The sequence below is a fragment of the Rhyacophila brunnea genome, unplaced genomic scaffold (assembly GCF_057557595.1).
Source record: "Rhyacophila brunnea isolate RB1 unplaced genomic scaffold, BYU_Rbru_1.0 scaffold_13, whole genome shotgun sequence".
Lineage (NCBI taxonomy): Eukaryota > Metazoa > Arthropoda > Insecta > Trichoptera > Rhyacophilidae > Rhyacophila > Rhyacophila brunnea.
The window spans coordinates 6790678-6815140 of NW_028232785.1; the positions used below are offsets into that span (position 1 = coordinate 6790678).

The 24463-nt window shown below is 33.7% G+C and overlaps 2 long non-coding RNA genes across 2 annotated transcripts; one reads left to right on the top strand and one right to left on the bottom strand.

Annotated features, from left to right (window-relative positions):
- Window positions 1-10253: 10253 nt before the first annotated feature.
- Window positions 10254-14473, top strand: LOC147076304 (uncharacterized). The gene is made up of 3 exons (XR_015069587.1): window positions 10254-10462; window positions 10954-11082; window positions 12745-14473. It is a non-coding gene; the product is annotated as an uncharacterized LOC147076304 (long non-coding RNA).
- A 1774-nt stretch (window positions 14474-16247) lies between these two features.
- Window positions 16248-24226, bottom strand: LOC147076305 (uncharacterized). Its single transcript, XR_015069588.1, has 3 exons — window positions 24003-24226; window positions 20216-20368; window positions 16248-18663 (listed from the first exon to the last, which is right to left on the bottom strand). It is a non-coding gene; the product is annotated as an uncharacterized LOC147076305 (long non-coding RNA).
- Between the last annotated feature and the right edge of the window lie 237 nt (window positions 24227-24463).

The window sequence follows — 24463 nt, forward strand, 5'->3', positions numbered from 1 at the left end:
ACTGTCGGTCTCCGATTGGCGAGGAGTGAGAAATTTCGTCGCACCAACTATTGAAAATTATTTGCCGTTTCACTGAAGTACGCTCTTAAAGTCTGTACGTTAACTTGATCAGAAACCTTTATAATAGGTATTATAAAGTTATACATTTTGCATCGTAAATAATAAAGAATCCAAATTGATAAGATAAGAAAGACGAACCTCAAAATTCTGCCTTGGATCATCGGCAGTCTCCTGTTTCATACAAGTGTTTGTCACCAAGATGTTTGGATCCAGGATTGGTACATCATACCAATGCTGCCTTTCTGCTTCGGATTCATATTCATTTGGTTCCTGTTTTACACTCATTTTAAATAGTCTATTAAACGAAATGAACCACTAAGTAACGTGGCAAAATTATATTTATTGTTGAATGACAGCCGTGACAATAGACAGTCATAGCTGTTATTCAGTGTTGCCATCTTTTTGTCATCGAATTACAGAAGGAAATAATATATTATGTGCGCAAAAATATATTATAAAATATAAAATAAAGATATTCCGATGTCTTTTTTTTATTTAGGTACCTGTTCTGACAAAAAATGATTACCGGCAAATTCAATAAATGTCATTTAATATAAAATTAGTAGAAGGTTTGTTTTCTCGGTTGCCATTCTTCAATTGCAAAATTATTACTTATGATATTTTGCACCAATTTAAAGGGTGTACCTACCTACGAAAATATTGATATTTTAGTGCTTTTTGCATATTTTTTCTGATATTCAAAATTATAGTATTTTGCGGGTACTATACCGCTATATGGGACAACAAAGATGTCTATAGATGGATGTATATGAAGAACTTGTTCGCAGAGAAAAGGGTCTAGGATGATTTGGCGCCGGGACAACTGGACGCCATGGAAATCGAAAATAAATAGACGTTAGGTACTTATAGGTACTTTAAAAAAAATATTTTCTATTATTATTTATATTTAAATGATTATAATTATTATGATTAAATAATTGGTGAGAATGTAAATATGCAGACGTAAATAATGATTTAATCGTGCATATGTTTAAGTCCCAACGAAAAAAGAGTTTTTTAGTTTATTTATAAAGCCTTAGGCATGGTAATTCTCAATCCGCAATAAAGAATACATTATGGAGTAAAATGAATTAAAACTACTAAGTAATAGATAGAAACTGATTAAAATACCTCGTCTACGTTCTGTATACGTGTCTACGACAGTGCGGCGTCCAATTGTCCGGAGTCCAGTTGTCCCACTCCCCAGAGTAAAGCTAGACTGGAATGCTTGTGGCCGCCTGAATAATGTCTTCAAAGGTGACCTTCCACTGAGCCTATAAATAGCGCTAAAGTGTTCAACCAGTATGTGCTTCCCGTAATCACGTATACGTGTGGAACATTGACCCTAAGTAAAAGAGAGATCCAGAAACTTAGAGTAGCACAACGTGGTATGGAGAGGTGCATGCTGGGCATAACGCTAAAGGACAAAAAGAGGAATGAGTGGATAATGAAGCAGACAAGGGTTTGCGATGAAATAGAGTTTATTAAAAGCCTTAAATGGAGATGTGCTGGAGACATAGCTCGAAGAAGAGACAATCGTTGGACAAATCTAGTCATCCAGTGGTATCCAAGAAGTACAAAATGTCCGCAATGTAGACCTAGAGACCGCTGGGTCGATGAGATGATAAAGTACACAGGACAGAGAGAAGTGGAAGCAGCTTGAAGAGGCCTTCATACAGCAGTGGATAGATTCAGGCTGATACCGTTTTCGTACATCGTACCTAAGAGGACCAAAATTAATGTAGTAGGTACTATAATTTAATACTATAACAATTATAGTACGATTGGCAACATTGTAGGTACATAATATTATGATCTTTTCAATGTTGGCATTAAAATTATTAATACCAGGTGATTAGGTGACAATCTATTTAGGCAAGTATGTATCTACAAAGCTGTTAATGAAGGAAATCCTCCTTGTATAGAGAATAATAATTTATAATACCTATAGTCTAAACTAAATGTATAAAATCAGCCACAAGAACTTCACATTAGGTAAATTATTGGTACTGCTAAATATACCTAACATTATGATTTCCCAATATGCAGGTTGTATACAAAGACAATCCGTCACGACAAATAGACAACAGCATTGGTTGCAAAACCGTTTAAAACTGCACTCAAGTGAGTTCATCATCACAAAGTAATAAAATATGGCCGCTGTTAGCAAATGTACCTTTGTAAAAAAAATGGAACGGAAACAGCGATATTAATGTTTGTTTAGTTTACCAACTCCACCACGATCCATGCTTATTATTATGTACCTCGTATTATTTTACCTATGTTATGTTATAATAGAAATAACATAATATAATAATAGGTACTTTGATTTATTGTCATAATTCTTTGGGTACCTACCCACCTATCTATATTTTAATTTAAAATGGTTATTTTTTAATACTGGTGATCTTTTATTAGAATACCTATAAGTAATAAATTATCGTCGATATAGTGGCAGAAGACGATAAGTCAAAAATTGGCTGTTTTGAATTATGATTGCAGAATGATAAAGTTTAACACGCTCTATCGTCTGAAAACAAGCTCCGCCAAAGTCCATGTAGTTGTGACGTAATTCAAAGAATTCAATACGTATTAAGTCACTTTCGTTCGTACTTTGTAGTGGCAAATAACAATAAGTAACTAAACGCTTTTTGCTATACAGATTTTGTATTTTTATCTGTGGACAAATACGATAAGATGACTTAACATTATTTGGCTTCAATCTTCTAGTCACTTGTCCGTTATTTATATTGACTTATTATCAGCTATGCCACACACAGCTTGCAACCATTAATAATATCAGTAGCGAAGGGTAGAGGTAGGCTGTCAAGATCCGCCATAAATAGTGCACATGAAAACTTTGTCAGTCATACGTATTTGTTTTTATTGAACTAAGACTACAATTTATTTACAGCTGATGTTATTGTTTAGTTTTTAAAAATGAATTAAACCCTGTCTCACCAAACTATAATAGATTTGATATAATATTTTGGGCGATATGACACAATTGTGCACACCTTTTCATTCATGCTTATATTTTGTTTTGGTTGGATTAAGAATACATATTATTAACCACAATATTTTTGTATATTATATGACGCTTACTTTAATTCCTTTATTGTAATTAATTTGTTTGTAATACCTAGTGGATTTAAAAAAATCAGTCTCTGTTATTTTTGATCATTCCTATTTTTATAAAAATGTGTCCTTCAGAAATATAGGTTGCTCTGGCGCCCTCTTGTATGTTTCTTGAGGTAATATTTCTATAAACCTATGTGTCCGTTTTGGACATGGGGACATCTAAATAAGAAGGCATGAATCTACCCTTGGAGATTGAGGGTTGCCGGTTGTGCTAGACCGTGGCTATTCAAGCATTTAGGTTATTTTTCTAGATGTTAGATAGAGATGGTTAGTTATATAACCTCCAATTCCTAATTGCATTAAAAAATTATCGTTCCGTCTCGTGGACAAATTAATTATTAATTTGACTGTCTAAACAGGCAAACCATAATATACTATAGTAAAAGGCATACTTATTTTTTTATAAAATTAAAATTAGGTGAATAAGTATGTTAATCTTCTGGTAAATTATCAGGCGCTTCGCTTCGTGAATTTTTCCATTTCGAGCGCTGGCCAACCCTCAATGTATATTCCCCTACCAGACACTACACGTTGAGCTTAAAACTAAGGACAACTTACGAGCTATTATGAGTGATGAAATTCAATTCAGTTGAAGCGGAAAAGAAAATTGCAATTAAAAAGATAAAATATCTATCGATTGACACAGCAATGTTATCACTGTTGTACGGAGTATCGAAAATATCTATAAAGAGGACATAGACCTTAAGGCTATACCTCAGTTGAGGCATGGTCTAAAAAGATAGTGGCTAGGCGATGCACGGATTGTGCAAGTGACGCGTGCCGAACGAAATATAATTTGTTATATAAATCCAACATGCATCCATTTAATGTTCTGTTTATTGTTCTATTAGTAACAATAATAATATATGCATTGACATGTTTTCTTTTTCAAGTAAATGGGTAACGTTTTTTAGTCATCTTTACACGATTTAGGAATTAATACCCCCGTCACCATCACGAAACAAATTGACGTGTTCACAGCTTGACGTTCACTCTCCGATTGCCGGCGAGTCCAAAATTTCGTCGCACCTATAGTTGAAAATTATTTGCCGTTTCACTGAAGTACCATCTTAAGCTATAAATATAAAAAAGCCAGATTTAAAAAAAGTATAAATACTGACGCAAGAAATTATTCTGGATCTCACAAACTCTGCCACAATGTTCTGCATTAATGTTAATATCGTATATAGACCGCGCAATGAAAGCTGTGTAAACCTATTTTGGCCTCATCTTTGATACTTACAGACTCAGTGGCGCACCTAGGGGGGGGGGGCTGTGGGCCCTGGCACCCCCCAAAATAAAAATTATCAGAATGTAATTTAACACAAAAATTTCGAAAATGTCGGGGATTTTTAGAAACCCAATCCCTAATGGAAATGTCAAAAAATTCTCCGTGTCCACCCGAATTCCGGAGTGGTGTATGTCATAGCTTGGAAGGGCTGACAGGGCTCTAGCCTGGGAGCCCGGGTTATGGGGGGGCCCGGCGTGTCGGGTTGACCAGATAAGTGAGATAAACACACATCATAAAAAATTAACTTAGATAGTAAAAAAAGTCGCCTGCGGCGCTATTATACTTCATAGCCATGACCATTTTCAATTACTTATATAATTGTGCAATATATTTTTTGATTATTATGTGTCGATACTCGACAGCTCCATTATTAAAGTAGATGTATTAAAAATCGCCAATAATTCACCGTATAAGTACCCTTAATTTGAACTGAAACACAATTTGGAAAACGTTAATTTAGTGTTTCACACTGCCTTTAATCTTAGCGGTAGGTAGGTTGGCCGCCAAATATCCTAGCCTGAGGGCCCGTTTCAGGATGTGGGGACCATGGTGTAGGTACACCGAGTGCAATAGACAAAATACTGATAAACGAGAAATTACGCTGTAAAGATGAAAAAGAGTCTATGGGACTAATTTACATTCTCCTCCTTGGGCCCCCCCAATATTAAATCCTGGGTGCGCCACTGTTTACAGTTGCACGTCAAAGATTTCTGTTTTCCAGGGATGAAATAAAACCCAAAAATGTCACTATCTCTAGTATTTACCGGAATGAGTTATTTTGTGTTTTTTCAAGTTACGAGATTCTATACATGAATAATTACATTCATCGCATTTATATGGTTTTTTACCAGAATGAGTGACTTTGTGCAATTTCAAATTACTAGATGTTATACATGAGTAATTACATTCGTCGCACTTATATGGCTTTTCACCAGAATGTGTCATTTTGTGAGGTTTCATTGCGCCAGATGCTATACATGAGAAATTACACTCGTCGCATTTAAATGGCTTATCACGAGAATGAGTTCTTTTGTGTAATTTTAATCTGCTATTTGTTATACACGAGTAATTACATTCGTCACACTTGAATGGCTTTTCACCAGTATGTGTCATTTTGTGAGATTTCATTGCATTAGATGCAATACACGAATAACCACATTTTTTCACCAGAATGTGTCATTTTGTGTAATTTTAACCTACTAGATGCTATACAAGAGTAATTACATTCGTTACATTTGAACGGTTTTTCACCAGAATGTGTCATTTTATGCGATTTCATGTAATATGATTGTGTGCACGCATAGTCACATTTATTGCCTTTAAATGGTTTTTCACCGGAATGTGTCATCTTGTGTAATTTCGTCGTATCCGATCGTGCACATGAGAAATCGCAATCAACACATTTAAATGGCTTATCTTGAGAATGTGTCATTTTGTGTGATTTCATTCTGGAGGATTTACTGCATAAGTAGTTACACTCGACACATTTAAACTGTTGTACATCCATATTAGTAATTTTCTCCAATGATTTTTTCTCCAACTCTATAACAGCTTCTAATTCAGGGTTAGATTGTACGTCATAATGTTTATCGACGTCACGTATATTTTTAAACCTTTCATTAGAATCTTCGACTTCTTTTTTGATGTCTTGTTCATCTATATGTACGTCATCGTGTGATTCTTCTGTTTCTGGCATACAAGTTGATCTCTGATTCGCAGCATTAAGCATTACTGTGTTTGCAGCAATTACCTAAAGCCAACAAAGAAAATAAAATGGATATTTAATAGTTAATATTATCAAGGGAAAGTACACGTCACAATGTCCGGTGTATTACATATGGTAAACTTTTTCCAACCATGTCCGGTCGTAATAAGATCATATATGGGCCTCCACAGAGTGGAGGTTTGTATTAAGAGATTTTTGTTTTTACGAGAAATGGATGTCAGTCACTCGAACAACCTATTAGGTGCATACTCTGACTCATAGGTACTTTCCAGATCAATGATTCGAATCGGGGACTCACAACATTATAAGCCGACTCGTAAGGTGCTCCGCATCGTGGGCGTTATTACATAGTAATGGTAATATTGAGAATTATCATAATCTACGTCGAAAGGATACATCGATGATACCTAAATAAAATATAATATGGTCGTATATTGCATAAAATTTAAGATAAAATAATTACAAGATAATTATATACAACGTTTTTAAATTTTCTGTTGAATCATATAAACTTGACTTGATTAGCTTAAACGATCAAAAAAAGTTGTACTTGATAGAAATAATACTGAAATGTCATTTTGACATTCATATTGATTTCCATAGTAACACACGTATATATTAATAATTTAGTTGCTAGGACCCTAGCAACCAATAATGGTGTCGAAATAACTTTTCATACAAAACATAATTAACTGAAAATGAATTCAATTCTACTTAATGATGGCTAAAAGTATTAAAAAAATGCATTAGCATCGTGTCCTGATATATTCTAAAAATTTTCAAATGTCTAGCTAGTTGGGAAGTTCGAAAAATTGATTGCAAGATTTGTACTGGATAAACAACCACCGGAAAAATAAGAATACGACCTTATAAAAACGTTGTAATATATACCTGATTTTCTGGCCTACACTCCGAAAAGGTACAACCCGGTTGAGGTTCTTTATAATCCACTGTGGGAATTTTGTCCTCCTCTTCCTTGACGTCAACTTGGTAAGAATAATTCTCATATTTTACGTTGACCAAGTCCATTGAAGGATTATGCAAAAACATCAGGTAGGTAGTTATATGATGTTATAAGTAGTGGGTACCCGACAGATATATGAAAACTGAAAGCCTGCAGCTGGATTAACGGCAGGTATGGTAGGTATGGTACGGCCCCACGATGGCAGAGCGGCTTACGCATCGGCCTATAACATCGTGGATCTCGGGTTCAAATCCTGTGTCTGGCAAATACACATTGTTTTTCAATGTGTGTTTAGAGTCAGAGTATGGACGTAATAGGTTGAGTAAGTGGCTCACACTCATTCCTTGTAAAAACAGATATCTGTTTCAAACCTCCAACCTATGGAAGCCCATTATGATCTTATTAAGATTGGACATAGTCAATATAATATAAATATTTTAATGGAATCACATCTCACCGAAGAACCGGAAATAATGGAGAGATGTTGATGAAGCGTTCACACAGCAGTTGATTGAAATAGGTTAATGATGATAAATATGGTATAAATATAGGTAAAATGACCTATTTTCGCGCAAAACATCGCTGATCAAAAAATGGTTGGAACTGTCTGGTATCTGTTGGAATTTTCACTTTGTGGAGACCAATAGTATGCTCCACTTAAAAACGAATATGATACACGGCTGCCGTGTCCCCGTTAAACGGCCATTAGATGTATTAGCATGTTATTTAAATGTGGTAATCAAAAATTAATTAAAAGGTACACAGTGGTTGTGTTAAATTAACTTTACACCCGCACCAACGAACATCAACTTCAATATTAGGTACATGCCAAATTTATTAGGTACCTACACGATAATAAATGGTTGTCGCAATTAAATCCGTTAACCCCAACTGTGATGTAGGTACATCTGATTAATTGTTTTTTTTTTAATTTATCTGGTGTGCATGAAGACAAGATCAGCAAAAATTACGACCCTAATATATTATAAGGTAATCAACCTTAAAACCAAAACCTGGATCGTCGGCATTCTTTTGTTTTACATATACCTATATCGGACCCTGGATTATTTTTTTGATGTTTTATGGGTACATCAGACCAAGGCGGGCCTCCTGTATTAGATTCGAATCCATCTGGTTCACGTTTTACGTCCATCTTGCGTAAAGACTATCGAGACAACATATTAAAGCATGTAAGTACAAGTTTATCTCCTTCAGTCCTTCGGAGAGTGGTAGACAGGAGAGGAATACAATATCTGACAGCCGTGACGTGACAATAGGCATTTACCCATATAAGTACAAAAGATATTTTATAATACCTACAGAAAATAATATTTATCTTTGAATCCATAATAATATAATAATAATATGTACTTAAAATATTATACCTAGGTAGTACAGTGCGGCGATTAAAGGAAAACATAATTTATAATATATCACATTTTCTAGAGTAGTGGCAGGTTTTCCATAATAAAGCGAACGATATAAAAAAATCTAAAAAAAATAAATTGATGTAAGTACCTAGGTATTGTTATAGGTACTAATAATTAATAATTGTTATGGCCATTTATCGCACGGACAATGTTTTTACAAGGGTGCCACCAAACCTGTCAGTGCCTCAAACGTCCACGTAGATAGGTACCTACGTTAATGATTCACTGTTTGAGAGTTGGTTTAATGGAAATGCTCTAATTTTCAGTTTATCTTGTCTATTTTTATGTCAATTATTATTATTGAAGATAGGTACTTACTTATATTGTGTTTTGTTAATGACACCAAAAATAAATTAAAACTTAATAAAATCTTTTTCTGCTTCAGCCATATCCGCCCCGTATTTGGAGTACGCCATGCGGCGCATACAAGAATAATAATTATCTTGTTTCTTGCATCTTTTTAGATCCAGTAGCTTCACTAAATTCACTATACTTATATAATATCTGTACCTCAGAGGCAGACGGATGCAGGTGCCAAATACCCAATTGTTCAGGAGAGCCAAAAAACAATTTTTATTTTAAACGAATACTCATAACTTCCAAGAATAAAGATAATATTATTATTATAGTATTTAGCAGCCTTCCAGAACACTATAATTCGATGGCTTGATGAGCTAACGGACAAAATAGGCTGAGGCATCCGCAACACGTTAATTTGAACTGAAAATAAAAGTTGACAGCATATTTTAAATCAATCTAACCTCGCATGGTTTTGCCTGTCATCACCGAACTGTATTATTCTGTACTTATAATAATATGTTTTTGTATTTTATGATAATTTTATTTAAAAACTTGCAGTACCTACCTACCTAGTTCTCTGCATTGGAGATGGTGTGCTGACAAAATAGGTAGTTATAGTGCTCATTCATAGATGCTACTACCGTTAAATTATAATTTTATTATTATATTATTATTAAACATTAAAAATGTAATCGATTAGAAAATTTACATGCACCGATATTAATGATTTGCCGTCATTCATGCATTTAAGCCGGATTTCACATCAAATCTCGTCCGCCTTAAAACGAGTCGAATACGTCGATGTGATATCTCGATATTCAACACGAATAACAAAACACACGTTGCCAAAAATAATGGAGTTCCGCAGATTGGTCGATTGCGAATGTTTCGTTTGAAAAAAACATCTGGCTGTTGCAATCGACAAGTTGAATCCTTCTCGGGCTCCCAGTCGAAGGGTCGAAGTCACATGCAAATATCTACGAATTGGTCATACCTATGCCGGCTCGCCGATTACCGTATTCAAATATTATATTATATTCTATACGTTTCGAAGGCTACGAGCGAATGTCGCTAGGTAGATGTGCGCGGCATTCACAAGCAACACTGGATCTCAGTTCTCGGAAGGTTTGTTCGGCACATGAGATGAGATTTGATGTGAGATCCCGCTGGGGGTTAGAGGACGCACTTTCCCGAGGGACGTCACTGATATTTTTTTTTATTATACATATTTATCAGTTTTCAATATTATATTCGATTTTAAACAAATTATCATAGACAAGACAATGCTTTATGGAATTATTGTCAATGACAAAGCATTTATTTTCACGGCAAGCTATGTTCACGGCTGTCAGGTACCTACCTAGTAATAGGTGGTTGACGGCATTTTTATTTATATTCGTAACATGGATTTAAAAAGCGAACCAGACGAAATCAAACCGGACGCAGAAAGACAACATTGGTTTGATGTACCAATTGTTCATTCCAACAGCCCGGACTTACCCAGATATATAAAACAAGAAATTACCGAAGATGCCACTTATAATTCTGAGGTTAGTTTTTTTAATATGAAGTTAATTAGCTTATTTTTTACTATTTTGGTCGAACCCTGGATAGTTCACGCCAATAAAACCGTAAACTGACAGTTGGAGCATGTAAACAATTGATACCTATGATTAGGATTCACCTCTAGTTTGAGACAAGTCAAAAGTTACATTCTGAGATAACTGAATTTATTGATTGCAATTTTTTGAATTAGGAAAATCTAAAAATGTATGTATTAAACCGATTTTCTTTCTGAATGTGTATCAGGATTTGTCAGGATTATATTTTTTATTGAAATAATAATATATTGAAAAATCACAAAGAAAATGTGGGTACCTAAATGTGCCCAGGTGGCAATGGAGATTGAAATCTACTGTACATTTAATATACCACAACATAACGCATTTTGTACACACATAATATAAATGCCATAAAAAGACTTTGAAAGATATTTAATATGTGTTTAATTTTATAATAAAATAACACACCGTTTTTTTAGATCCATTCCGATCCAAATTCGGCTACTGTAAAACTTGAGACAGAGTTTGTTGACGACAAAATACGTGAAAAGAATTATGTGGAATCTCTACCTGGTTGTTCTTATTTGAACCGCAAACCTTTAAATCAGGTAGGTTTTTACACAACATTACATGATCTTTAATTATGTACTTATATAAGGGTCTAGGACGATTTGGCGTCGAGACAACTGGGCGCCACGCAATTCGAAAATAAATAGGCGTAAGGTATTTATAGGTAGGTAGGTACTTTTAAAAAATATATTAAATATTATTTATATTTAAATTATTATATTATGATTTAATAGTTGGTGACAATTTAAATATGCACACGTAAATAGTGATTTAATCGTGTATATGTTTACGTTCCTACGAAAAAAGAGTATTTTTATTTTATATAAAGCTTTAGGAATGGTAATTCTCAATCAGCATTAAAAAAACATTATGTTAAGAGTAAAATGAATTGAAACTACTAAGTAGTAGAAAAAACTGATTAAAATTCCTTGTCAACGTTCTGTATACGTGTCTACGGCGGTGCGGCGTTCAATTGTCCTGGCGTCCAGTTGTCCCATTCCCTTACATAATGATTTTAAAATAGTTTTGTTTTTTTCCTATATTACATATCCGTATAATATATCAGTGGCTAAGGGCTAAAGGAGGCTGTTTAGATCCGAGATAAATAGTGCACACAAAACTTTGTCAGACAAACGTATTTATTTACACTGAGCTACAACTACAATGTGTTAATAATGTTTGTTAGTTTTTAAAATTTAATTAAACCCAAAGACATTAATATGGACGAAGCATCTGAAAAATAAGTGACACTCACTTTTTTGTCGGGTCTGCCGAATGGCATAATCTGTTCTAACGCTACTACAATAAAGGTGATATTGCTATAAATTCCCGAACCTTTTTGTCGGGTCTGCCGAATGGTTCGGTTCGAACGGGTTCATTCAAATGAACATTGATACTAGAAACACTGTTCTAATGCCATTACAATAAAGGTGATATTGCTATAAATTCCCGATGCGTGATATTGCATAATGGAAATTGCGTGACGTCTACCTATACATGTGCAAATGTCGCTATGCGCGAATTTACTTGCTAGCTACTGTATTGAGTGCGTTGTCCATTAACAGTGTCATTCATTAAACCAGACTTAATCCAAGCCATAGTAGATATTAGTCGAAAAATATTCGTATATTTATAAAATATCTAAAATTATACTATTAAACCATACATAATGTTTGAGATTTTGTAGATAGGAGAATATTTTTTATCGATTATGGACTCGTATAGACAGGGTTTAATGAATGTAATTATTATATTCTTTATTCAACGAAAACAAATAATATTACTGAAAAACTATCCACTATTTATTTCGGATGCCCACGGTGACCGCGCGGCTTAAGCGTTGGACTATAACGCCGTGGGTCTCAGGTTTGAATCCTGGGTCTGGCAAGTACACATATTGTTTTCCAATTTGTGGGTGTCAGGGTATGGACCTAATAGGTTGAGCAAGTGGCTGACATCCATTTCTCATAAAAAACAAAATCTGTCAATACAAACCTCTACTCTGTGGAGTCCCATATGACCCTATTAGGATCAGACATGGTCGAAAGAAATTTTATATCGGATTTCTCATAGCATAGATAAGCTTTTATCGCGTTGTTGCCTGACATTGCCACGTTCCCGCAGGTTTTTTAGATGCCTAATTCGCACGTAATTGTATTTCTTTTCAACAAATTACTTTAGTTGTTTTTGTTTTATTTTAGTTTATTGAAGCCAACACTGCATTGCCTAAGATTGGGAGACTCGCACCATCAAGGATTACAACAGACCTACATCATTCTTTTGATGGTATACAGGTTGACAAATGCCACATAAAAAAAGAACTTGAGTTGTACGAAAGATTTTCTCATAAAAACTTGTTCTGCCATACTGGTAAACATACGATTAGTCAATCTATCGTTACAGATATTGAATTACTAGTAGCTGTTATAAAATTAGAAAAAACTTCATTTTTTAAAGAAAACTTTGTGTGCGGTATTTGTTTTGATTTTTTTGAATCGTTATACAAATTAAAGCTTCATAAATTGCTTCATAATGAAGAAAAAGTAAAAACACCCAAAGTCAGTGTGAAACAATATAAATGTGAAGTTTGTATTTACTCATCTAATTATGCGTGTGATTTAAAGAAACATAAAATGATTCATTCCGGTGAAACACCTTTTAAGTGTGACACATGTAATTACTCATCCACTAAATCTGGCACCTTGAAACAACACAAAATGACCCATTCTGGCGAAAAGCCGTTTAAATGTGACCACTGTAATTACTCATGTATAACATCGAGCAACATGAAATCACATAAAATGACACATTCTGGTGAAAAACCATTTAAATGTGACGAATGTCAATTCTCATGTATAGGATCCGGTAACATGAAATCACACAAAAGGACCCATTCCGGTGAAAAGCCATACAGATGTGATCAGTGTGATTACTCATGTATACTATCTAGTAACATGAAATCACATCAAAAGACTCATACTGGTGAAAAGCCATTTAAGTGTGATGAATGTAATTTCTCGTGTCGACGCCGATATAGCATGAAATTACATAAAATGGTTCACTCTGGTGAGAAGCCATTTAAATGTGGTGAATGCAATTTCTCATGTAGACAATCTGCGTACATGAAATCGCATAAAATTACTCATTCCGGTGTAAAATAATGTAGTTTCTCAAGTATAGTGATCACTCATATGTCGTAGAATTTGCCATAAATATTGCAGAAAACAAATGAAGCGAGTCCATTGATAAAAAAGAGTATTGCTGTGGATTACCATTTATTACACACCATATTACATTATTATTGTTTTACATGTAGAGTAGACATTTAAAACTTTTAGAATATATCAGAACACGATGCCAGTGCATTTTTTCAATACTTTTAGCCATGTTTAAGTAGACTTGAATTCATTTTCAGTTAATTCTGTTTTGTATGAAAAGTTATTTCGACATCATTATTGGTTGCAAGGGGTCTGGGGTCCTAGCAGTTAAATTATTAATATATACGTGCGTTACTAAGGAAATCAATATAACATTTCAGTATTATTTCTATAAAGTACAATTTTTTTGATCTTTTAAGCTAGTCAAGTCAAGTTTATATGATTCAACAGAAAATTTAAAAACGTTGTATATAAAGAGTTCTTTTTGTCTTGTAATTATTATATTTATGTTTATTTTCAACCATAGACAAACAGTAATTTTTGCCGAATTACTATGATTTCTTAGACCGCGTAATATAATTGGGAGACACAAAGATATCAACACTGACACTTCAATACATTATCTTTTGAGAATGCCCTCAGCGTAGATCCCCGAACACCGAGAAGAGAAAGAGGAAGAACAGTGACATCCAAAAAAATTGGTGCATTAAGTAAACTTGTTTTAACTCTGTATAGAAAAGCTTTTAACAATATAATAAAAACATTTTAACTTAAAAACTAAGCATTTCAATTAATTATTGTGAATATGTACAGTTCTCATAATATGTAACGATTGTAAAAAATATATTTATTATTTGTTCATAAATAAATTTTATTACTACTTAAATATATGTATTGATTTTTTTCCCTCTGTAGGTACCTATTTAATTAGTATAAATATAATAATATACACACAGCTTTTAATCAAGTAAAAATGTTAAATGCTTGATTCTATTTTTTTAATTTATAATAACATATACTGTACATTAACATATAAGAATTACCATTTTTAAAGGGGCTAAAATATTATAAAATAATTAATAGGGAGAACATACAACCGATGATCCCGATTTATTATTATAGTGACCAGGGATATGCACGTCAATGCCGCATATTATCACAATTTAGATACCTACTGATATATCTAGGAGTGTCTGGGCCAGCTCGAATGGTATTATTTAGAACTCCTGACAGCACAAAAGTGTTTATAAAAGTTTTTCAGAGGAGCGGTGCAAGTACATAAATGAAACACTTTGGAAGGTAAATGTCTTTCTTTTTATTTGCTTCCACCTTTACACTATATCCTTATTGTAGGTAATTTATTTTAAATTAATTGTATAAAATCTTAATTATATTTAATTAATTCGTAATATTTTTTTTTATTGACTTATGTGTATAAACTTATTTTAAACTATATTTATATTCGTAATATTTTTTTATTGACCTAAATGTATAAACTTATTATTACAATATTTAAATAATTAGTAATATTCTTTTTTATTGACTTAATTGTATAAACTTATTTAAATTATATTTAAATAATTCGTAACGATTAAAACTATACTGTCAGTGTGACAGGTGCTCATTTATTTGATTGTTTACTATGCGATTCAAAATGGCCGCCAATTAGTGGGCATATTAAATATTAATAATTATACATTTTTATACTTTTGACAACTTAATGAGAGGCAAAAGCCGAATATCATTGTTCACCTCGCATACTTTGTATTTTTTTCACATTATCTTACTCGAACCATGTTCCCAGCTTCAAGAACACAGATCGTGAGACTTATTTCTGAAAGAGAAACAGCCCCGCAGGATGGTCAAGAGCGTGGCCGTGTGTTTTTTTAAGTCCTGATTTGACTACAGGACCATGGGCCTTTCCACACTCCCAAAAGGTACTTCTGGTATAAGACCAAAAGTATGGGGTCATATCAGTACATACACCTGAAAAACATCGCAGGATAAAGCAAGGAATTAAACTAATAAAAATAAAATAAACATCTAATACTAACTAAAAGTAAATGTAAAATAAAAGTTTCGTAATCAAAATTACATCATCTACTTAACCTACTGTACCATTAGCTTTATTCAGTGTACCCACCGCGAGTTCAATTTACCGCGTTGTGATTAGCGAGAAGCTGTCACCTTGGTTACTCAATGCAACTTGAATCCATTAACATTGGTTTTTTTATTACAATCATGTAGGTCTAGGTACCCAATTAAATAAATGTTATTATATAATGGTAATAGATTTGAAGTTGACGGATAATTATTACAACTGTGATAATATCATCTCCAGATATTTCTCACCCTAAGAGCCTGTCCACATCATGCGTTTTCGCGCGAGTACCAAAAATGCGTTGCGCCCAAATGACGCGTTTTGCACGCGAGTAGCAAAAATGCTTTACGCTCAGTATTCAACATGGAAACCGAGGAAACTGTGGCTAGCGTACCTTCAATGGTCATAAAAGATGATCTAATGCAGCGGTCACCATTTTTTTTTTGAAAAGGGTCAACATGTAAATTTTAAAGGCCATCCGGCCCAAAAATCTAGGATATTTATGTATCTACCTCCCGAGCCTACTTAAATAACGAGTAAAAAATACACTGTCACCAATTTATTGAACAAACTGTTATTTTAATAATAATATAAATGTAAAATTTTATTGAAATACAGCTCTAGGTACTAAGAGTTACTGTAACTTTATAACTAACTATAATTCATTGTTAGAGCACCTAATTTTTTCTTAATAATAATTTCTCTTTTAGAATCACCAGGTTTACAAAATTTTCTATGAGCTCTTCCCTGATTGTGCGTTTTATATTTCTATTAAAATATTCAGAAAATTCCATGTCCCATATAGCCTTCTATTATTTCCATTTCATCAATAAACAATTCTGTATCGAAGTATTCACGCTCCATTGTGAAAAAAATTATGTGTGTTTTAAAACAAGCCGACAAATCACTTCCGCGCACGTTGGCAAACGCGCAATAATTGTCGGCATAGTACCTCGACTCATGCACAACACGCGCGAGGTAGAGAGTCCGGCGTCTGCCCGGCGCATTCCGCGCGAGAGTCGTCACGCGCGAGTAAAAACGCGCCATGTGGACAGGCTCTAAGATGTTAGTCAGAAGAAATATTTGTATAATTAGAATGATACCCACTGTAATAGAATGAAAATTAAAGAACATGCTTGAATCATTTGTCATTTAAAAAATAGCAAATTTAGGCGAAATATTCATGGCCATGCTTACAAATGTATATATAATGGAAAAGCACGGCAACTAGGAATGTCCTTTGGTTACCAGCATCAGACGGGTTTTTCCAATTACCTGGTCACATGGTAAGAATGGATCCGTACAGACTGGACGGAAAAGGAATCTCTAGTGGAGTCGAAGAGTGGATTAACCTTCAAGATGGAGTGACTGAATTAACAATGACTGAAGCCAGCGCAATATCGCTTAAGATGGAAGAAGAATGTTGACAATCTTTGTAATGTTGGTTTAACTATCTTTAATATTAAAGTGCTTAAAAAATATGATTAAAGACTATATGTTAAGTGCCACTGGCTCTTGACTAATATTATAAAAGATAATCAATGAAAATTATTTTAGTCACTTCAATGGAACTATTATAGTACTGTGCCTACTACTTAGTTGAAAAACTAGTTTTCCATTTCACTAATGCACATTTATTTAATGAATCAAAAACAACAAAAATCCATATGACTACAGGTTTGAATCGCTTCGCTTATTAAAAAGATATGGTATGAGTGAGAAATTTCATTTTAAAATTTTCAATGGTTTCGTACCGTGTGTAATTTTAAATGATTATATGTTATACACGAGAAGCTACATTCATTGCATTTAAATGGTTTTTCGCCAGAATGAGTCATTTTGTGTGTTTTCATAGCACCGGATTGCCTACATGAATAATTACATTGATTACATTTAAACGGCTTTTCACCAGAATGAGTCATTTTGTGTCTCTTCATCACACTTGCTCCAATGCTAGAGTAATCACATTCATTACATTTAAAAGGCTTTTCACTGGAGTGAGTCTTTTTGTGTAATTTCATATTCCAAGATTGTGCACAAGTAAAATCACATATATCACATATAAATGGCTTCTCGCCAGAGTGACGCCTTTTGTGATTCGCCATATTAGTATAATATATACACGAGTAGTCACACATATCACATTTAAGTGGTTTGTCACACGTATGTGTCTTTATATGTGCTTTCAGAATAGCAGATTGTGTACACGAGAAATCACATTCGGAACATTTAAATGGTTTCTCACCAGAATGAGTCAGAATATGTCTCTTCATGTCCGCAAATCTAACACACGAGTAATAACATTTATCGCATTTAAATGGTTTGTCATCAGAATGAATCATTTCATGTGTTTTCATAGAACTCGAAGTAGTGCACGAGTAATTGCAATGGTTACATTTAAATGGCTTTTCTCCAGAATGACTCATTTTATGTAATTTCATTTGAGAAGGATACAAGCATGAGTAATTGCATTCTCCACATTTTAACAGCTTTCTTATGGAGTGTTTATTTATTGGTTCTATTGTTTTGTTATGCATCGTTTTATGAATCTTCAGTGAGTCTAATGTTGCAAAAATATCAAAACAAATACTGCACACAAAATTTTCTTGGTAAAAGTCAGTTCTTACTACGTTTATGACAGCTACTAATAATTCAGACTGCGCAATGTTAGATTGATTTACGCTATGATTACCAGAGTGATAAATGACGTCTTCGTTATCGAACATTTCATATTGCTCGAGTTCTTTCTTAATATCTTGTTGATCAATATGAATGTCATCCTTGTGCATTAGTACTTTTGTCACCCTCTCTAATGATTTTAGTTTCGCAGCGTTTTCGATAACGATACTAGCTCCAATAACCTAAAAAAATAATTCGTGAGGAATATCAGATTATCATTAAGGGCGGACGTGCTCGGCTTGGGTCAAAATGGAGCTTTTTTTTCTATTTTCAAAGCATGATCCTGGACATACCTTTAACGTTGTAGATTTTCTATTTATATAATTTTGAAGCCTTATTATCCCTTATATTTATTTTTAACATTTGATGACTGCATAAAGTATTTTTATTACATAAAATAGTATTCTTTTAAACCTCTCGCTCTAGTGTTTTAGAATATAGTCATATTTCAGTACATAAATGTGCAGTGGTGTAAAGATTTTTTACATTTATTAATTTTTAAACGCATTTATAAAACCATCAGTATAATTTATATCGACATTATTATAGTGAAATATTTACGATAAAAAAATATGTTGATAATCTCTGTGATCCCAAATTTGTCAAGAATTAGGCATTTTATTATTCAAAAAATGGGCAAGATTAACAGATTTGAAGATAATTCTAAGGTTACTAATTATAAGCTATGTCTTTGACCATTCAAGTATGATAAACATTCTACGAATAATGATTGCTTTATAATAATTATTGACCTAAGAATAAGGTAGTGTTTTTTAGAAATACGCCATTTCTTTTAGCATTCCCCAGTGGTTAAGTTACAACATACGGCCGTAGCCATAAATTGACAAACTATAATTGAAGTAGGGAGTAAAATGATGTTAACACGCGTGTTTGAACATGTACCTAACCGATTTTTTTTTAAACGGTACATGTTCAAACATGCAGTCATCAAATGTTTAAAATAAATATAAAGGATAATAAGGCTTCAAAATTGTATAAATAGATTATCTAGAACGTTTAAGGTATGTCCAGGATCATGCTTTGAAAATAGAACAAAAGCTCCATTTTGACCTACGCTGAGCATGTCCCCCCTTTGAGGAATTTAAAAAATATATATACCTACAAAGGATATATTTTTTAGTGTAATGAGAGTGGGTCTATTGTTTGGGCACCGCATCAGTTGAAGAATGGACTTATGGTCAAGAGGGTTTAGAAAAAATTCTTGCGACTCTTTTATTTAAGGTTATATGGATACTATAAGTGGCTTTATCCAACTGACTTTTTCTCAGGTATGCTAATATACTACAGTCAGCAATTTAGAAGAGATGTTTATTTAGCTACGTATTTCTTTTGACTTATACGAGGTATAAATGAAAAATCTGCCATTCTCAACACCATTGACCTGTCAGTGAAAGTATTACATCTAATGGCCACGCGCCTAGCCATTGGCCGCGATTATAATTTAACACAGTCATCTTTATTAAAATATTATTGTATACTTGTAACAACAAATAAACTCTCCTATCGGCAACCAAGTAAACGCCCCTTTTATCTACTCCACCTCTTCATCTACTTCCAAATAATTATTGTAGATCAGCTTGTAACAGAAAAGTAGAATATAACTTATACAATCCTTCATTTGTTTCTAACTACATACATATTATAATGAAAAATAAAACAAAATACAGAGTCCGTATGTAGGTACACAGTTATAGATACAAATTGTGTATGTACCTGGTTTACTGGCCTGCATTCGGAATATGAGCATCCAGGTTGAGGGTCCGAATAAAAGCTTCGGCGGCTAGTGACTTCCGTATTTTCTTCCTTGATGTCTACCCGCTCAAAATTGGTCTCAGAATTTTCTGTAGTCACGTCTTTTGTACCGTTCTATGAAAAAAAACATTGATAGGTATGTTATAAAATAATAACAAGATAAAAAGAACTTTTAGTTAATAACCACGTTTTTAAATTTTCTGTTGAATCATATAAACTTGACAATTCTATGTAAGTACTAATAAATCCTTTTTTTTGTACTTGATAGAAATACTGAATATATATAGAATACTGAAATGTCATTTTGACATTTTATATCGATTTCCATAGTAACACACGTATATATTAATAATTTAGTTGCTAGGACCCCCTTAGCAACCAATAATAGTGTTTTACTTTTTACGATTTTTTTCCGAAATATCTTTCCATACAAAACAGAACTAACTGAAAATGAATTCAATTCTGCTTAAAGATGGCTTAAAGTATTAAAATATTGCATTGTCATCGTTTTGTGATATATTCTAAAGTTTCAAATGTCTAGATAGTCGGGAAGTTAGTTAAACAAGATTTGTATTGGACAAACAAGAAAAAATTTGTACTGGACAAACAAGAATACGGGCTAATAAAAACGTGGTAATAACACATATTAGAACACATCAGTAATTTCTCTATGCGTTTAGCAAAATATACGTGCGTATTTTATTACCGTTGTCTCAATTCTGACCAATTGGTTTGCAACCGATCAGTTTATGTTTCAACACTTGAATCGGAATCTACAATGTAACTAAAGGGGTAAGTGACGTAGGTACTTATAACGATAACAATAAATTATTTTTGGGTAAAGCGACAATACTTACTACGATGTAAAATAATATTTATTTATTTATTTATTTATAAAGAGTATTACGGCATTACAGCTATTGGCAAATGCGCCATAATACATAATAAATACAAATATCTTAATTACAAATAACAACTAATATAACAAGTGGAAAAAACAGCATGTGTAAATATTAAAGAAATATGATAATATATACAATTATAAATTTAACCTATTTAATACGTCCACAAACATTATATAGTTAATAAAAAACAAATCAACCTTTATGGTGCCATCAAATAAGCTAATTGCACGATACACAGCATCGTGAAACATAACATCTGTCCTGCGACGAGGTATCTTGAAGACCGTGGAGCTACGAGTGATATTGGTGGGAACATGAAAATTAATATTTGCCAGTATATACGGATTGTAAATGAACCCACGAAGAAGTAAAAAGAAATGCTTTAAAAGAACAATCACTCTTCGGGTAGACAGGGATTGCATTGATAGCATACCCAGAAGAAAACGAGTCGGGAAATTCATTTTATTGTCATTATCATAAGGAAAGAACCCGTATGTTCTTAAGGTTTACTATAAACATACTAGGTAAGTACATCAGTGTGAAGTTCTATAGTTTTTACAGATTATTTGATGTAGATAGAGCGACGTCGAGCGAGAGAAAATGATGTAGGTGTAGTGGGAAATAATAATGAGACAATAATTGAATATACCACATGTAATTCTTCCGCAGTAGAAGAACTCGCAATCTGCGCAATTTCGTAGTGAATTTTTTCCACTATATAGTTCGCACATTTGTAACTATCAACATACCTACCTACTTGCTTTTCCCTCCACTACGCGCCACGTCTACACACCTGTTATGCAGACGTATAACGTGGCCTAAATATCGTTATGAGGCATTCAAAGTTGTGCTGAGACAACTACCTAGCCGGGATTGGCGTGCATTAGAGTGTGCGTTACGTATCACCACACATACTTGATTCAGGCAATTTCCTTTAATAAATTTTTTTTTCGACCATGTCCGATCCTAATAGGATCATATGTGCCTCCACAGAGTAGAGGTTTGTATTAACAGATTTTGTTTTTTTACGAGAAATGGATGTCAGCCACTTTCTCAACCTATAAGTTCCATACCCTGACTCACGCACAAATTGAAAAACAATATGTGTACTTGCCAGACCCAGGATTCAAACCTGGGACCCACGGCGTGATAGTCCAACGCTTAAGCCGCTTAACCTCCTTCAAACAATCCTAATTATTCCTATCTATTGTATTATCAATTGCAAACAATTAAATTCAGCCAAACCAATAGGTAATCTTATTTTAAGTTTAAGGTTACATGCGATTGATAAACTCAACCCAACCGTATAAATATAACAAGACGTGTGCGAAACCAAGCCAGGAGTCCATGTCCAGCTACAAACTAAATAGTGTCAAACAGTGTCATGACCAAGTTATACATGCTAATGGGAGTTTTAATCACTTTGGTTCTGTAGGTTCCTAGGCAAACAATCAGTGACGTCCCTAGACAAAATGCCGCGCCTAGGCAGTGCCAAAATGCCGCCACATTTTTTTATACTTACAGTTCTTTTTATCATCCTTTCATGACTCCAATATCTATGAAATGTGTTGTATGGATACATTACTAACAAAACATTAATTAATCTAATTTAAATGCCATTTCTGCCTCAATAGACAATATTGCGAATCTACGATTTCACATTTAAAAATACACCTGACAACTTCCAAAACGAGTAACCAACAAACATATTTGGGAAAATTTAAAATTAATGTAAGTATGTACATACCTACAATTCAAATATTATTTGCAAATCTACACGTGTCACTGCTGTTCACTAAGGACGTGACGTCCAAGGAAAATGGAAGTAAACTAGACATCGCTAACCCGACAAAAAATAAGGTCTTTTTAAAACTTTTATAGTAATAATTAATATATTTTGTTTCGAGCCAGTGAGCTGAATTTTTTAATGGAAATATATTTCCGTTATTACTAAGTTTAGGTAGCTATTTCTACATATAAATAATGATTATCCACGATTTGCCGCCCTTCGGGAAAGTGCCGCCCCCAAGCGACGCTCAATCTGCCTACCCCCACGGGACGTCACTGCAAACAATTTACTAAAATGTTGAACCACTACAAATAGGAAGAAAGTGTTTCGATCTAATTAATGTTCTATCTTCCAGGACATTGTACCTACGCTTGAAATGCATCTTGTACAAAACACCAATAAGACCAGTTGTCAAATATTGCTCGGAGACCTGGTGCATGACTAAAAGCATGGAAAGAGTGTTGAGATCATTTGAGCGAAGCGTGCTGCATTGTATCTTTGACACAGTTGGGATGGAGACGAAGACACAATAATTATATATAATATTACAACAGTTCACCAAATTAACCAAGGATGGACGAGGTACGCAAAATAAAGAAACTGACATGTGGGAAGCCAGAAGGCAAAACAAAGAACTGGTCAACCTCGTACAAGATCTAATAATAGTATTGAGTTAGATTTAAAGACCTTGGACATCCTAAGCTGGGGGAAAGCGGCATTGGACATACCTGAATGGAAGCAGATGCTGGATGGGACCAAGATTCACACAGGGTTGTAGTGCCAAGAATAAGGAGGAAGACAAGACCTGAACGTTGTTCTACTTATTTGAAATGTGGTTCCCACTAATTAATAAATTGACAGTTTAGGTATTCTTGAACGACAAACATCGCACCGTGAGATCATGGCATAAGAATATAATTTATGCGACACTTGAACGATAGTCATTTACCATCCTGATAAAATAATTATGTTTTTACATGAACCTACGTTTATAGTATGCTGTCAATAGTTGTAGATGACGCTGTTAGCAACTTATATAAGTTTTAAAACTAACCTCAAACGTGCATATTGCATCGAAGGACCGTTGTTGCTTTATATCAGTGGATGCATCTGGGATGCTTGGTTGAACTATTGGCACATTAAACCAATGATGTCCTTCTGCGTCAGAATCATGGTCATCTGATTCGCGTTTTACTTCCATTTTACGCATGTACGTACAGTTCAAACGTGTTCAGATTGCGCTGTGACGTTTGACGTTTGGGTTTTACATTTGTCTATGGTTTTTACAATAGACATTATTTTATGATAGAAATATAAACATGCTTGACAAAAAACACTATACCTATTGTTTTAATTACTTACATACTAATATACTTACATAAAAATTGCGACAACAGATATTATCTATGTACAGCCACGTACTTATCTAGTAGATTTGTTATTAAATCAAGTTACCTACGCAACAGCTTATTTATTATTTTAATGTAGGTAATGTTTTGTGTGAAATATAACACG